General features: G+C 39.3%; 1 protein-coding gene and 2 long non-coding RNA genes across 5 annotated transcripts in view; 2 read left to right on the forward strand and 1 right to left on the reverse strand.

The window, feature by feature from the left end:
- Window positions 1-16,645, forward strand: part of PHF6 (PHD finger protein 6) — a 321,601-nt gene that overhangs the window by 251,100 nt on the left and 53,856 nt on the right. The window lies entirely within an intron of this gene.
- LOC131383909 (uncharacterized) overlaps window positions 1,081-16,645 on the reverse strand; it is a 74,565-nt gene continuing 59,000 nt past the window's right edge. Inside the window, exons 2-3 of the long non-coding RNA XR_009214311.1 lie at window positions 5,597-5,693; window positions 1,081-1,203 (exon numbers count right to left, since the gene is read on the reverse strand). This is a non-coding gene — a long non-coding RNA (uncharacterized LOC131383909). The remainder of the gene's footprint in view (window positions 1,204-5,596; window positions 5,694-16,645) is intronic.
- On the forward strand, window positions 8,326-13,265 carry LOC116812055 (uncharacterized). Its single transcript, XR_004370573.2, has 3 exons — window positions 8,326-8,477; window positions 12,579-12,762; window positions 13,010-13,265. It is a non-coding gene; the product is annotated as an uncharacterized LOC116812055 (long non-coding RNA).

Genomic DNA, 16,645 nt, shown 5'->3' on the forward strand with positions numbered 1-16,645 from the left:
AAAAAAAAAAAAAAAAAAAAAAAAAAAAAAAAAATGTGATGAGTGTGAATGATTACCAAGAAGAGAGAAGAGAGGGCCTAAGATTAAGCTGCAATTGTTACTCTGTATGCACCCAATTTTTACTTGGATTAATGAAATAACTTGATTGTAAACTGGAACCTAAGTTAGGATTTTAAATCACAAATATCTTAAAGATTTTGAAATGCAACAATTAGAAGAGATTTTCAAGTTTTCTCCTATTTTTCTCTTAGGGCTCATTTTTAGAGATAAGGTATGTTTCACGGTACAGTTTAGTGTCTGTTGGTTATTTTGTTTCATTTTTATGTTGGTTATAGGTGACTATTGAGCGTGATAGTTCTACCTTTTTAGGTATTTATCAAATCCTCTTGTGTGCACAGCACCATGCTAGGTGCTATGAAGATGTACATAAGACATATATCTGTGCTTACTATTTGGAGGAAGAATTGTATATTAAACTTGAAAGAGTGCCGGGCACGGTTGCTCACGCCTGGAATCCCAGCACTTTGGGAGGCCAAGGCTGGTGGATCACCTAAAGTCAGGAGTTCAAGACCAGCCTGGCCAACAAGGTGAAACCCCATCTCTACTAAAAATACAAAAAATTAGCTGGGTGTGGTGGCAGGCGCCTGTAATCCCAGCTACTTGGGAGGCTGAGGCAGGAGAATTGCTTGAATCTGGGAGGCAGAGGTTGCAGTGAGACGAGATCGCGCCATTGCACTCTAGCCTGGGCAACAAGAGTGAAACTCTGTCTCAAAAAATAAAATAAAATAAAAATAAAAATAGAAAATATACTTGAAAGAGACTTTAAAGATCTTCTGGTCTTCCTTCATATTTTATAGAATATAAAAGTATGTCCCAGAAACAAGAAGTGACTTTCCAAGTTCAAAATGAAGTGATAGAAATCTGATTAGAAGCCAGGGCTCCTGATCTCTAGCCTAACTAAGTGCACTGCTCTTTTTATGAAATCATTTATTCATTCAACAAATATTTCTTGAGTGCCTACTGTGTGAATGTACTGCTGCAGGCAGTAGTTTTAAATCATGCTACTTTTTCATCTGCATTCACCTCTGGTGACTAATAGTTGTATTCATAGTGCTGGGGCATTCAGTAAGCAGAGTTGAGTGACAGCTGGGTGTGGCTTACAGCTGGATCATCCACTTTCAATTTATAATCACTTCTTAGTGCCTGAAGGAAGAGGAAATAAGTGGTGGATTAACATATGAAGCAATTAGAGAATAATATATGTTATACAATATATAATTAAGTGCTAAATTGCATGGCATGACTGTAAGTGCAACAGGGAGGAACAGGAGCCAAGGCTCAGAGTATGGACAATTATCTTAGATAGGACAAAATCTTCCAACAGTAGTAACCATCGGATCTCTCACATGTTCATCTGAGAAAGCTCAGCAAATATTTATTGGGCAGGCACTGTGCTAGGTGCCTAGGGATATAAAAAGAATAAGACATGGTCCCTTCTCCCAAAGATCTAGTGGGACAGACAGATGAAATACTTTTAATTTAAATATAATACAGTAAATGATGAAATAGAGGTCTGGCCAGAGTGCTATGGAAGCAAAGAGGAGGGTAGCTTCACCTAATCAAAAGATAAGGTCAAGGCTTTTTGGACACTGACATGTGAACTGAATCTTCAAGGCCACTAGGTCTCAGCTAATCCAAGAAAGTTGCCAAGAGGAGTTCTAGGAAGCAAGAACAACATGAATAAAAAACAAAGACCTAGGCCGGGCGCGGTGGCTCAAGCCTGTAATCCCAGAACTTTGGGAGGCTGAGGTGGGTGGATTACGAGGTCAGGAGTTCGAGACCAGCCTGACCAAGATGGTGAAACCCTGTCTTTACTAAAAAATACAAAAATTATCTGGGCGTGGTGGCAGGCGCCTGTAATCCCAGCTACTCGGGAGGCTGAGGCAGGAGAATCACTTGAACCTGGGAGGCAGAGGTTGCAGTGAGCCGAGATTGAGCCATTGCACTCCAGCCTGGACATCAGGGCGAGACTCCACCTCGAAACAAACAAACAACAACAACAACAAAAAAAAAACCCCGAAAAGAAACAAAGACCTTTTGTCTCCTATTCCCCTTATCAGGAAAACTGGAGACAATTAACTTAGCTATTCCTAAGTGAAATAAGATAAAAACCACTCGGTATCACTAATTATAAACTAGCTCTTGTAGCTAACTTTTATTGAGCTCTATGAGCCAGAAATTGTGCTAAGTTTTTCACACAATCCTCATAGAAATCCTTGAGAAAGGTACTCCTAGCATCCTTAGTTTACATATGAGACAATGAAGACACTGAGAAATTAACCCGAAACCAGGATTTGTGTCCAGGCCATTTGGTTCTTTCCCTCCCTGTCAGGATTATGTCCTATTGTGAATATTAGCTTCCCACAAATCTTATCCATATGGAATTACTCTACCTTTTAGATTTATTATTATAATATTTGGGAGTAGTGTAGATCTGTCTGATCATGTTATTCAACAACCAAAATAGGGCTGTTGGTTAAAGGAACAAAGGTTCTCAAGGTCACTGGAGACCCAGTGGCAAAGCTAGTTATTCCTGTGTGTCCTCACTAAAATACATGCCTAAAAATGATACTAATCAGAATGAAGTCTCTTGGACATTCCAATGTAACTGATGAGACAGCCATGTTATTTTTTTTTCTGTTTTCACTTTGATGGCTGCAGGTCAGCGGTTCTCATATATTTGTGTATATCACTATCTCACCTGGGGAGCTTGTTTTAAATATATAGTTGCTGGGCCCCATTTCACACATATGCCAGAGTTGCTGGGGTAGGAATTGGGCTGCTAAATTATAAACAAATTCGTGAAATGATTTCATTCCATTTCAGTTCCACTTCTCCCCATTCTTCATTAGATTCTCCTTCTCTCTCCAGGGCCTCACTTCAGTAGATATTTACTAAGTGCCTACTATGAACCAGGCACAGAGTTCTATGGGCTGAGGATAGAGCAGTGGACACGACAAAACAAAGCTCCTGCTCCGATAGAGCTTCATTCTAGTCAAGAGACAGATAATAAACACATGAACAAGTAAATAAAAGGCAGTAGGGCACAGTGATTAAGAGCTTGCGCTCTGGAGCTAAAACAAATGTAGCCCTGAAACATGGTCCTTCCTCTTCCTGGTTGTTTGACTTTGAGCAAGTTACTTAATTGCTCAACACTTTCTTCCTCTGTGAAATGGGACTAATAATATTCTCTGCTTCTCAGTGCTGTTGTAAGGATCTAATAAGATCATATACATAAAGTACTGAGTGCAGTGCCTGATACATTGTCTGCAGTCAGGGTTAACTCCTTTTGAAATGACTCATGATTGCACTAGTACTGTGAAGTTTAGTTACTTCTGCAATATTGTCATCAACATATTAAATTAAGTTCAGCTTCTGTGTTTATTCAGCACTCAATAAACAATGTTTTAGAGATGTTCCTGTGTCTCTAAAGCATTTCCCCTGCCACAGTTGCTAGTTTCCTGAGCTGTGTCTATACCATACCCAGCCTCAAACTGCTAAACAAGGAAGAGGTATCAACAACAAAGTCCATCAGAGTCCTCAGCTCCTCAATTAGGTAGCTGAGTAGTTCCATAGGCTGGATAGAATTAAGAATGTTGACCGGGCACAGTGGCTCATGCCTGTAATACCAGCACTTTGGGAGCCCGAGGCGGGTGGATCACCTGAGGTCAGGAGTTCGAGACCACCCTGGCCAACGTGGTGAAACCCCGTCTCTACTAAAAATACAAAAATTAGCCAGGCATGGTGGCGGGCACCTGTAATCTCAGCTACTCAGGAGGCTGAGAGAGGAGAATGGCTTGAACCTGGGAGGCAGAAGTTGCAGTGAGCCGAGATTGTGCCATTGCACTCCAGCCTGGGCAACAAGAGCGAAACTCCATCTCAAAAAAGAAAAAAAAAAAAAAGAATGTTATAAAGCCTCACCAATACAGTAAGTGAAAATTAAAAAATAAACAAAAACTAAGTAGACGCTGGGAACCAACACACTAGTAGGTAGATCAATCAGATGATATGACAGTTAAGGGATATATTTTTAAAAACCATCCTTCGTATTTGTTGTGATAAGAACATTCACAATCATCATTATCTCTCTTGTGTCTCATAACAACCTTGCAATTCTCATTTAATTGATGTGTAAATTAAAGCTAAGTGCAGCAAATGAATCGCCCAAGTAACCTCTGCTAGTTAGTGGCAGGCCAGTGATTAACACTCAGGACATCTGAATCTTATGCAGCATTTCATACAAATAAATAGCTTTTTTTCCCCCACAGAAACATTTAAAATGCTTAATCCATCCACTTGAAAAATAAAGAATAAAAAATACAAAATGTATTCCATATACAAAATGCAAATACATAATACTTCATTTTCTTTTTGTATTTGTCATGTTTGCAAGTTTACATTTGTTTATGTTATTATATGATTCAGGCCCATCTCCCCTACTACACCAAAATGAATCATATCAATTTTTATCTAACACATAGTAGGTGATCAGTATGTATTTAATGAATACATGAGTGATCTACTGGTGTTGATTATAGCCAGGAGGCCACATGTAGGTGAATTTAGTTGTTGGTTTAAGCAGGAGCAGAAATGCTAGCGGTATCTTATACGGAAACACTGAAAAGGGGCAAAGGAGTCACTTCCTAGTTGCTGAAGAGAATGATTTGCATGTACTGGAGTTGGTGATTTGAAGTCAAGAGCAGGGCTGATCTAAGCAGAGCAGATGCAGTTGCTAAGCATTGGTTTACAGGGTAGTGAAAGTCAAGGGGCTGTCTGAATTCCAAAAAAAAAAAAAAAAAAAAAAAGGGCGGGGGCAGTGCCAAAAATTCTGCACGTATAACAAGCTCTCCAGGTAATTCTCACTTCCAAAGTTTAAGAACTACTGGGCCTGGAAGGTCTAAGACTGTATCTGGGGGAAGAGTCAGCCTTATATTAATATTATAAAGTAAGAAGAAGAGAAACCTATGAAAGAAAAAAAGAGCAGCCAGAGAGCCAGAGTCAGGGCATTGTTGTTATGAGTCAAGGGAGGTGAAAGTTTAAGAACAAGTAGATGGCCAAAAATGTCAAATGTAACAGAGATTTCAAGAATGAAGACAGACCAGCCTAGGCAACATGGCGAAACCCCATCTCTACAAAAAAAAAGTACAAAACTTAGCTGGGAGTGGTGTTGCGCCCCTTAGTCCCAGCTATTCAGGAGGCTGAGGTGGGAGGATCACCTGAGCTCAGGAGGTCAAAGCTTCAGTGAGCTGTGATTATGCCACTGCATTCCAACCTACAGAGGGAGAACTTGTCTCAATTTAAAAAAAAAGTGAAGATAGAGAAAAGCTGTTGAATTTGGCAAAAAGATCAACTGTGGCCTTGGAGTATATTTTTTGTAAATGATAAAATACAGATTTTTCTGGGCCCTGACCTGTCCTTCAAGACTCAACTAAAAACATTGCCTCCCAGTGATATATTTCTTGGACTGAGTCCACCAATCCCTGTGGTAGATAATTCTATTATAGCAGTTCACCTATTATACTAAAATTCTGCTCACCTGTTTTTCTTCCTGATTAGACTGAGAATTTATTGAAGGCAGAAGCTGTGCCTTTTTTTTCATCTCTTTCTCCATCTCCGACCAGCTTTATTGAGATCTAATGGACAAATAAGAATTGTACATATTTAATGTATACAATCTGGTGTTTTGATAAGAAGCCATATCTTGTTCCTTTTCAAATCTCCAGGGTCTGGCATAATACCTGGCATACAGAAGATGTCTGTAAATGCCTGCTGAATGAATGATTGGACAGCAATTGGAGGCAAAGGAGCAACTGCAGTCTGGCAGTGAAAGTAAATGAATCCCATAGTTTGAAGGCAAATGAGAGCAGGGCAGTAGATGCTGCTGGAGCAGGTAATAAGCAGGGAATCAGATCCTCCGGAGCATGGAAAAGATGTAATTAAAAGCACAGCTTTGAAAAGCTTTAGAAAGCAAGAGGGACAGCTCTTAGTGAGTCTTGAAGGCAGCATGAGAGAGTAGGTGTATAAGATAAAGTAGCTTAGCTCAGATGGCCCTTTGCTAAATAAGTCATAAAGTTAATGCCTTTGCTGAGAATGAGGTGGAAAAAGTGAGATCTGGAGCCTGAAGAAAAAAACTGGAAGAGTGTTGGCGAGAGTGTATTGGTGAATCAGTAAGAGATGAGTAGATCTCATGCTATATCCCCAGGCATTAAGGGCATGTTATCACAATCCGATTCCTTTCTGTAGGCCTTGAAATAACAGGCTGCATCTATCAGCCATGCTGATTGGGACTGGCTACCAGACTTGGGGCCTGGAAGTAACTGGAGCCACTGATATCTCCCTCTCCTGAACTCTCTCTGCACTTCCTTTCCAACTTTTAAGGCACTCAGTGCAGTTTATCTCCTATTGTAACTATTTATCTTTTTCTTGGTAGACTGTAAACAACTGAAGGCAAGGGCTGTGTCTTAGTTACTGTTGTGTTGTACCTCAGCATAGTGCTTTGTACATAATAGGCAGAAGATGTCTGTACCAGCCACAGTCTGTAATACAGCATTTATCACATCATACTGTATATGTTTGCTTGCTGTCTCTTCTTTTTGACCATGAGCTCAAGGGCAGGGATTGAGTTGTATTGATCTAGGTCTCCATTGTGTTTGGAACTTAGTAGTTTTGCAAGTGTTTATTGAATCAAAGTTTGTTGAAATGAATGCATAGATGAAATAATGAATAAAAGATAGCAAAATGTGGGGATTTAGAGGGAAACTTAAAAAGATGGCATACTGCATAGGCATGGCATTTTGTCACTTACACGATCATCTGTCTCATCCTGGCATCAGTAAGTGTGTAAAGCTGGTAAAAAATGATGCTGGGGAACCTATCTTCATATACACCATAAATGTTTGGAATACACATTCTGGATCTTCTTATGCAAATCTTTAGCCACTCCCTTTCACAGCATAGGGCCTTGGGTTAAAGGGCTAAGGGTTCCTTGCAGCTAAATGGCTGATTTGTCCACCCTTATTAGGTACCTATTTGAAGAGTTCAACGTCACACCACCATGGTCACTGTTTGCTTGGGAAATTACACTTTAAAGTTGACATTGCAGAGAAAAGTAAAAAGATTGACGAAACAGTATACAAACAGCATTGGATCGAGACAGTGGAAATCCACCGCCACTACAGGAAAAATGGCTCTTGAAGAGCATCTTTAAATTTTCACTGGTTAAGGCTTTTTGTTGTTGTTGTTAAAGTCTGTGAAGCCCATAGAAAATAACAAAAGCTAACACTTACATAGGGCATACTATGTGCCTAGGCATTATTCTGTGTGATTTACATATATTATCTCATTTCTCACAACTACCTTTTGAGATGAATACTATTATGATCTCCATTTTGGACAGGATGAAACTGAGGGACTGAGAGGTAATACAAAGCGATCAAGGTCATACAGCTAGAAGTGGCGGAGCTGGAGTTCAAACCCAAGCATGGCTCCAATACACCAAAGAGGAAAGCACTCGTCTAGGTGTCTGGTTTACATGTGTAGATTATAAAGAAAATCACCTTATCTTTTCTGATTGTGATAATCCCAGCATTTATGGAGAGTCTGTTTTATGCCAGGGACGCTAATAACACGCTTTAGTTGCATTATTTCATTTCTTCCTTACCACAAACCCGTGAGGCACTATTTTTATCCCCATTTTAAAGACCAAAAAAAAAAAAAAAAAAAGGTATAGAGGTTAAAACGATTTGCCCAAGGATTGAAATGCAGGCAGGCTGACTCCACTACAAGCTTCTCAGTCATTCCTGGCAATAAAACGAAAGGAGGACCTCAAAGAGATGCCACGAGAGTACAATGAAATAATGGATGTGAAAAGGCCTCGGCGAACAAGTGCAAGGGATAAGGCCTGTCTACGTGAATCACTGTTGTGAACTGGTTACCCAGGGCCCCTGTCCAACGGTTTCCGTCCCAATCCTGCCCCTTCTCCGCCCAGCCCACAGCTATATCTTTGAATCTCTTTCTCTATCTCCTCGGATCCTGCCCCCAAACGCTCGGCGGAGCGGCGGAGCGGCGGAGCGGAGAATAGAAGGTCCGCGCGCGAACAGGAGGCGGGGCCTGCCGCCTTCAGCCGTACAGGGGGTGGTTTCTGCACATGCGCTGTGACTCTGCGGCTTCAACTGCCCCCTCTCTGCGGCCAATCAGGGCCCGCGGCGCGCTCGGGACGTATAAACGCTCTGTGGGTCGCGTGCGTGCGAGGGGGGCGACGTAAGGGCGCTCCGCGAGCCCGTCTCTCCTCGAATGAAAGGAAACAACCTCCGGCGACAGAGCCCCGCTTTCAGGCACTGCTGGAGAACCGAGACCGACTTCTTTCTCTTTACCCTCATTGGCGCTTCTCTCCTGCAGTCCGCCTCTGGGCCCTGCCGGTGAGTCCCCACGGAACCTTGGGGCCCCCCATTCTCTGCCCGGCGGGAGAAGACAAGGAGGATGGCGGTGGCCAGGCCGCCGCCCCTGCCCGTTGTTAAAGGGGACTCTTGGTGGTCTCGCTTTATTGTCAGGGACCCCAGAAGCGCCGCTCACTGTAGGCGCTTGGCGGAGAGGCTGCTGAGAAAGTGCTTTGGAGGTGCAGAAGGAGAGGTTAGGCTTACGCCTAGACTTCGGGGGAGGGGGCGCAACATTTGAGGAGGGAAAAAAACTGGGAATTTTTAGTTTTTGCCATTGCTTAGAACATATTTGGGAAGGAGGGAGACTCCCAGTTTGGGAAGAGTAAGAGGAAGAATTGTTAGGATGGCGAGAGAGAGCCTTACGGAATGAGGAAAAACTCCGGGGTGGGGGGAATTAGGGGTGAAACTGAGGTATAAGGGGAAGCTTACAACGAAGACTGTGAGAGGGCTAACTCTTGGGGGAGGGGGCAGAAAGAAAGTGGTAGGATGATATTTTCCTGGATTCGGGAGGATTGGAAAAGGACGATTAGGGGACCCTGACTTTACGACGGAAAGGAACCTGCTGAAGTGTTTTAGAGGAAGATAGTTTTGTGACTTTAGCGCTTGATTAGAGGGAGATCTTGGAGTCTAGTGTGTATTGGGGGAATAAATAACGGAGAGGATCCGGTACTTTATGTGTACCGTCTTTCATTATATGGATGAACACCACGGTATTCTTTTCCAATTTCCATTCGTTTTGATATTCTGCGTGGAAGTTAAAAAATCGTTTGTTTTTAGAAAATCTTTTATTTTCATCGCCTTACTACGTAATGTCATGTCTTATTTATACTGTTCAAATTCTTTCTCTACCCTTGGGTTTGAAACAACTGGAAAATTCCTTTAGTTTCCTTTTGAATAACCGCAAAAAGCAGTGCGAAGCATGTAATAATATCGTGCAACCAAATTGAGGTGCCCTTCCGGTACATCTTATTCGTTTATTTCTGTCCACTGTAACTTTCCTGTTAGAAATACTGCTTCTTTGGGGAATCACGTTTGTTATCTATTTTGGTTTGTATATTTCAGCTTGCTTTCGCGTGGAATGTTTTAATCTTCCGGAACTGCAGTTTTTGTTGTTTTGTTTGTTTTTCTGTGAAAATGCTTTTTCAGATACCAGGCATTGATGAGCTCTGGAGTTGGTTCTTGAATGCTCTCTCTGATGTTTCAGGTTATTTCTACCTTGGTGCTTCGCAGCATCTTGGAAAATCAGAAATGCATTGATTGCTTCAGCTTAACTAATCTAGCTTTTATTTTTTTTCCAGGCATTTAAATTATGTATTTCACGCTGTTATTGTTGCCTCTTTATTTCTGCTTTGTAGTATTTTCCATAATGCGATGTTTCTTTTAAAGAAAAGGCTTCATTGTTGCGTGAAAGCATCAAACTTTGATCTCCGCATGGCCTGAAAAACCTTTTAGACTAAAATTAAAATGCCATATGGCTGTGGATCATTATGAACCCCTTAGTATTGGTCCTTGGAATGCCCTTATTCTACTTAAGTAGAGACCACAAATGTGACAACATTAGATAAAAATCTGTACTTTTATGATAAAGACATTTTTGCTAGGAGTCATTGTTTCCATGATGTTCTCCACTTCATGTTTTACAAGGAGACTAAAAAAATTACCAAGATATGCGCAGATGTATTATTTGAATTTTAGTGGAAAAATCCATTTAGTCATTGCACATTGGGGAAAGTTTTTAATTGGTTTGGTGCACTTTTTTTGTGGCTCTTCTTACTTTACAAATTAAATTTAAGCTGATTACAGAAAAAATACTAGAATATTTTTGAATGCAAAATAAAGTGTACCTTTTTTCTCTTTTAGATTTTGGGGTCTTTGATATCTAGAAAAGCAGGCTCTCAAAATTAGGATGAGAAATTAGCCTGTTTATAAATTGGAAGAGGCAGAATTAAATATAGATAGAATTTTGGGGATGCCATTTCGGAATTAATTTTAAGAATATGAAGTGATTTTTTCCATTCTAGAAATTTTCTTTATCTTAAGCCAGCTTTATAGCCAGTGCTAGGATTGTATGGAAATTACACATTAAAGATGTCTGTACGGGATTTGATTTATACTGTGCCATCCTTTCAACTGGTCAGGATGACCGGGAGTAATGCTGAATAAATTATTATGGTGATTTCAGAGTGCCTACTATTCATTGCATAGTAGTAAAGAAACTAATTTAGAATTCAAATATAATAGCAAATTCTGATGCTATTTATGGATTTTGGTATTTTGCATAGTTAATTCTAAAAATTTGGGCAGGTATACTCTTGATAAAGCAACCGAACACATACTTGCCTGAGCAAATGCACACACTTCCCTTTTGTTTCTTTTGTTTCTCTGTTATGTCCTTTTTTTTTCTTTAATCCTAAAAGTATTTGCTGCCTGTTTTCAATCAGTTTCACGGTTTATAGCCAGTGCTGTGAATACAATACTATGGTAAAGTATCCGTTGCCATTTGGAAGACCGAGATATTTAAAATTATAGATAGCATTAAGAGTTTATTAAACCTATCAAAGCAGAGACTGTCAGGGCCTTTGAAGTTGTGTTAAAAAGAAAATTCTAGACATAAATGGATGAGAAGACATGTTTTCTTTGTGGCTTCAGGTTAAATTTTGATTAAGTATCTGAATTTTATATTGAAAAGCACTGAATAGTTTGTAGATATTACCTTCCTAGCATACAGCTGCTACTGTTCTTGTTGGTGAACGAGTGCTTCTCAGCTGCAATATAGTGTTAGACAATTTTTTTCAACATAGTATTATGAAGCTGTTCAAATGTATAGACAAATTGAAAGAATTTAGTAAATTAATTTTAAGACAAAAGTTTGAGATTTTTCTTGATTGTGACGTGTGTTGTGGCAACCTGGATCTTGAACTGCTTAGTCCTGTTGATTTGGGAAAACTATACAAATCAAGTAACTGGTTTTAAATTTCTTCTGAAGAATCCATATTAAGATTGATTATCTAAATCTGAAACCTTTCGTGTTAGAGTTTTCCTTCCCCTTTTTTTGACTATACCGTACTACCTATAATTAAAATGTGACCAAATTTAAGGCTCATTCAGAAAAAAATTTCTTCCTTTACACAATATTACTAATTTAAGTATGGAAGTTACTACATGTAGAAGACCACTATCAGTCTGTGACTTTAATTGATAAGCAGGCTTGGAGTAAATCTTAGTCATATGATATGGTGGTTTTATAAATAATTGGGTCTTAAAGTCTGCATTTTTAAATAGACTGTCAGAAGCCTTTTTATTTACTTGAAAATGGAATAGAATAGCAAAAATTAATTTATTGAAGACATATTCCTGATTTTTTTAAACTCAGAAATAATTTTTAAAGTGCACCAAAGTCATAGTTAGGTAAATTCATTTTACTTTTATTGTTTTATCAATATGTGAACTTTAAGAAATTGTTCAATTACAGAATTCTGTTCCCACGGAGTATTCTAAAGTTTCCTTAGTAGCTTTTACCCTGTTCTTAAGAGGTATAATTCTTTATCGCCTTGAAAGGGCACCTAGCTACACATGAAAATATTTTACATTAATTATGCCAGCAGGGGATAATTTAATATTATACATTGTACATTTTTATCCACACAGAAATAGTGTCAGTTGATTCATATATCTTCCAATTTGGGAGCAGTTTGATTTTTCTCAATTACTCTAAACTTCATTTAGCTGTCTGTTATCTGTCTATCTGTCTATCTGTATTTATTACAGAGGCATCTTAGGTTTTAATGTTAATTTATGTGTACTAAATAACCATTTAAAAATGTATATATTAAAACTTATGTCAAACATTAAACAACTTACATGAATATGTATAAACTGATTTTAAAACAAAATGAACTTTGTTACCTTTCTTATTCTCTGTAGCATTTCTTGGGGCTTAGAGTGGCTTAATTTGTCTATACTAAATAAACATTTAAAAATGTGTATATTAAAACCTAGGTCAAATTTTTAACAACTTTCATGAATATGTATAAACTGATTTTAAAATAAAATTAACATTGTCACCCTTCTTATTCTCTGTAGCATTTCTTGAGGCTTAAAGTGGCATTCTAAAGGCAATTTAAAAATCATGTCAAGCTCAGTTGAACAGAAAAAAGGGCCTACAAGACAGCGCAAATGTGGCTTTTGTAAGTCAAATAGAGACAAGGAATGTGGACAGTTACTAATATCTGAAAACCAGAAGGTGGCAGCGCACCATAAGTGCATGGTAAGTATACCGGCAGCAACAGAGACCTTGAAACGATTCATGAGACTCTTAATAACACATGAATGTTCCTGAATACTAAAAAAAACCAAAAACCAAAAAAAACTCAGTTAAATTTTAAGAAATGGTTTATCACTAATGCTATGCCATTTTTAGTAGAAAATTACCATTTAAATTTAACCTCTTATTTACTGTTTTACTGTAATTAATTTATATATGAACCTTAATTTTTTTTAAATGTAATTTATAGCTCTTTTCATCTGCTTTGGTATCATCACACTCTGATAATGAAAGTCTTGGTGGATTTTCTATTGAAGATGTCCAAAAGGAAATTAAAAGAGGCACGAAGCTGGTAAGTTGGTATTTCTGCCTCTTGAGAATAAAAATTATTTAAACTCATTAAAGAGGAAATTGCTTATTTTAGAGTGTATTGCATTATTAACTGAGTATAATTTTAAATTGCAGGCTTTTTTTTTTTTTTTTTGTCTGAGCCAGCAAAATCCAAGGCCGGGTTTATCTTATTTACCACTCAACAAAAAAGGAATGAGTCAATATTTATACTATTCAATTTTTTTTGCTTTTCAAAGAGAATTAAAATCTTTTTGGAGGCTGTTTACTTAGAAAACAGTTTGGTTAATTTGAGTATATATTGTGTTAAAGTCTTCATTCAAGTTTATTTTTCATAATTCTGTATGTTTTCATCTCCATCATAAAGTTATGGTCATTACAAATGAACGTGACAGTAGCCTCTCAACAGGAAAATGTTAGTACTTGCTGAACAAAGTATTTTACCGTAGTTCAGCTGTATAACACAACATTTATGACTTTAGATAACTTTCAGTGAATTTCACAGGAGCTTTTCTGAAGCTGCATTACAGTAATGTTCCTGTAGTTGTCTTCACTACCAATAACCATATTAGTAAGATATTACGTTGCTCTGCTGGAATAGTAGTGTCATCTCAGTTGGTACTTATGACACATTATGGTTTACTTTGAGACAATTTTTGTCTTTTTTGTTTCCTTCCTTTTTGTGGAGAACGGGCTCTTGCTATATTGCTCAGGCAGGTCTTGAACTCCTGGGCACAAGCTGTCCTCCCGCCTCTGCCTCCCTGAGAGCTGGGATTACAGGCGTGAGCCACCGTGCCCGGGTACTTTGAAACAATTAATGGGAAGATTTATTTTTATTTTTCTCATTTGAACACTTTATTAAAATTACATCCATAAATGCACCTTTAATAGCTTTGCTGGCCGGGCGCGGTGGCTCACGCTTGTAATCCCAGCACTTTGGGAGGCCGAGGCGGGCGGATCACGAGGTCAGGAGATCGAGACCACGGTGAAACCCCGTCTCTACTAAAAATACAAAAAATTAGCCGGGCGTGATGGCGGGCGCCTGTAGTCCCAGCTACTCGGAGAGGCTGAGGCAGGAGAATGGCGTGAACCCGGGAGGCGGAGCTTGCAGTGAGCCGAGATCGCGCCACTGCACTCCAGCCTGGGTGACAGAGCCAGACTCCGTCTCAAAAAAAAAAAAATAGCTTTGCTATCCAGTTTTGCTTTTTAAAAGATGGGTTTTGCCAAACATATAACTGTGTTTGTGGTTACTAAATAACCTCTTATTTCACAAAGACTCTGAGATGGTCGTTTTTGGATGAAATGGTAATGGGAAGGGGGGGGCTATCATTTTGATGAGCAGGAATAATATGTTTTGAAAAGTAGTCTTCTATTAATCGTTTTACATAAAAAGCAATATGAAGAAATATGGGTTCAAAAATGACATTTGGGATTTGCTTTAGGATAGTCTCAAATCCTAATATCAGTATTAGTACAAATGAGAATTCAGAGGTCAAACCATTTCTGTTGTAGTGAGACCTTAAGTGTGAAAATGTTTATCTTCCCCATCCCAAAAACTATAGATAGTAATAGAAAGCTCTGGGGTTTTTTCTTTCCTTTTCCTTTTCCTTTTTCTTTTCTTTTCTTTTTTCTTTTTTTTTTTTTTTTTGACACAGAGTTTCACTCTCGTTGCCCAGGCTGGAGTGCAGTGGCACAGTCTCGGCTCACAGTAACCTGTCTCCTGGGTTCAAGTGATTCTCCTGCCTCAGCCTCCCAAGTAGCTGGGATTACAGGCATGCACCACCATGTCTGGCGAATTTTGTGTTTTTAGTAGAGACGGTGTTTCACCATGTTGGTCAGGCTGGTCTTGAACTCCAGACCTCAGGTGATTTGCCCACTTTGGCCTCCCAAAGTACTAGGATTATAGGTGTGAGCCACCACGCCCAGCCTAGAAAGTCCTGTTTTTTAAATGTGAATTTTATTTGGTGGTTTTAGGTTTCTTCACGTTACTGTGCTGATTTCTGAGAACCATAGCACTATGTTTTTATTTCCTAGTCCTTAAAATAAATGCAGATATAAAAAAGAATGATACTTACTTGAAAGTGATTGTGCTGTAAACCTTATTACCCCTTTATTTATTGCTTGACATTATGAATATCCCTGGAAAATATTTCTGTATCCTGACTTGTTAGCATTTTGTCACTTGACACAGCTCGTATAGTCAGAACAAAAGCAGTTTTGGTCCCTAATGTTGAAACATTATTAACAAATGCAATGCCTAGTGTTACACTATGTGAAGCGACAGCATACATCTGTCAGTGTTGCCAAGTTCAGTGGAGATTTAATTTATTTGGGGTTTTTTTTTTTTTTTTTGACAGAGTCTCGCTCTGTCGCCCAGGCTGGAGTGCAGTGGCGCGATCTTGGCTCACTGCAAGCTCCACCTCCCGGGTTCACACCATTCTCCTGCCTCAGCCTCCCAAGTAGCTGGGACTACAGGTGCCCGCCACTGCATCTGGCTAATTTTTTGCATTTTTAGTAGAGATGGGGTTTCACCGTGTTAGCCAGGATGGTCTTGATCTCCTGACCTCGTGATCCGCCCGCCTCGGCCTCCCAAAGTGCTGGGATTACAGGCTTGAGCCACCACGTCCGGCCTTGAACCTATTTGTTAAAGCATCAGAACTTTGTATGAGTTTTACTATTATAAATTGTTTTGATTAATTTTTAGTGTTATAGTGTAGGGAGATAATTTTTTCCCCAAGTGTAGTGTGTTATAAATAACGAAACTTGTTCCTTGATCTAGGGAATGGAACAATACTGGGAAATGAGAACACAAGCTTTAGTAACAGACTTGAGTTTGAATCCCAGCTCTGTCATTTACTAGCTAGGTGATCCTGAGTAAGTTATTTACTTCTCCAGGCCATGTTTTCCTCACCTGCAAAAGGGGATAGATAATGACAGTACTTGCCTCCCAGAATTATTGCCAGAATTAAAAGAGGAAGTATATAGGATTTAAGGTGGTGCTGGGCACATGGTTAGGACTTGACAAATAGTAGCCACCACTTACTGTTTTTGTTTGTTTTTGTTTTTGAGATGGAGTCTTGCTCTGTTGCCCAGGCTGGAATGCAGTGGTGCGATCTCGGCTCACTGCAGCCTCCACTGGGTTCAAGCAATTCTGCCTCAGCTTCCCGAGTAGCTGGGACTACAGGTGTGTGCCACCATGCCTGGCTAATTTTTATTTTTATTTTTTATTTTTAGTAGAGACAGGGTTTTGCCACGTTGGCCAAGCTGGTCTTGAACTCCTCACTTCAGACCATCTGTCCGCCTCGGCCTCCCAAAGTGCTGGGATTCCAGGCGTGAGCACTGAGGAATAGTGGCAGAAGGGAAGAACTTTTGCTCCGTTTCCTTCCCTTAGAATGTCACAGTTTAAACAACTTATATAGGGGATAGGAGTGTAACATTTATACGTTTAGGTTTGAAATAATTTTTGAAACTCCTTTTAGCTTTCAGTTTTGCTTCTTTCATTATATCTTTTTTTTTTTTTTTTTTTTTTTTTTTTAGA

This window comes from Hylobates moloch, unplaced genomic scaffold, assembly GCF_009828535.3.
Source record: "Hylobates moloch isolate HMO894 unplaced genomic scaffold, HMol_V3 SCAFFOLD_7, whole genome shotgun sequence".
NCBI lineage: Eukaryota > Metazoa > Chordata > Mammalia > Primates > Hylobatidae > Hylobates > Hylobates moloch.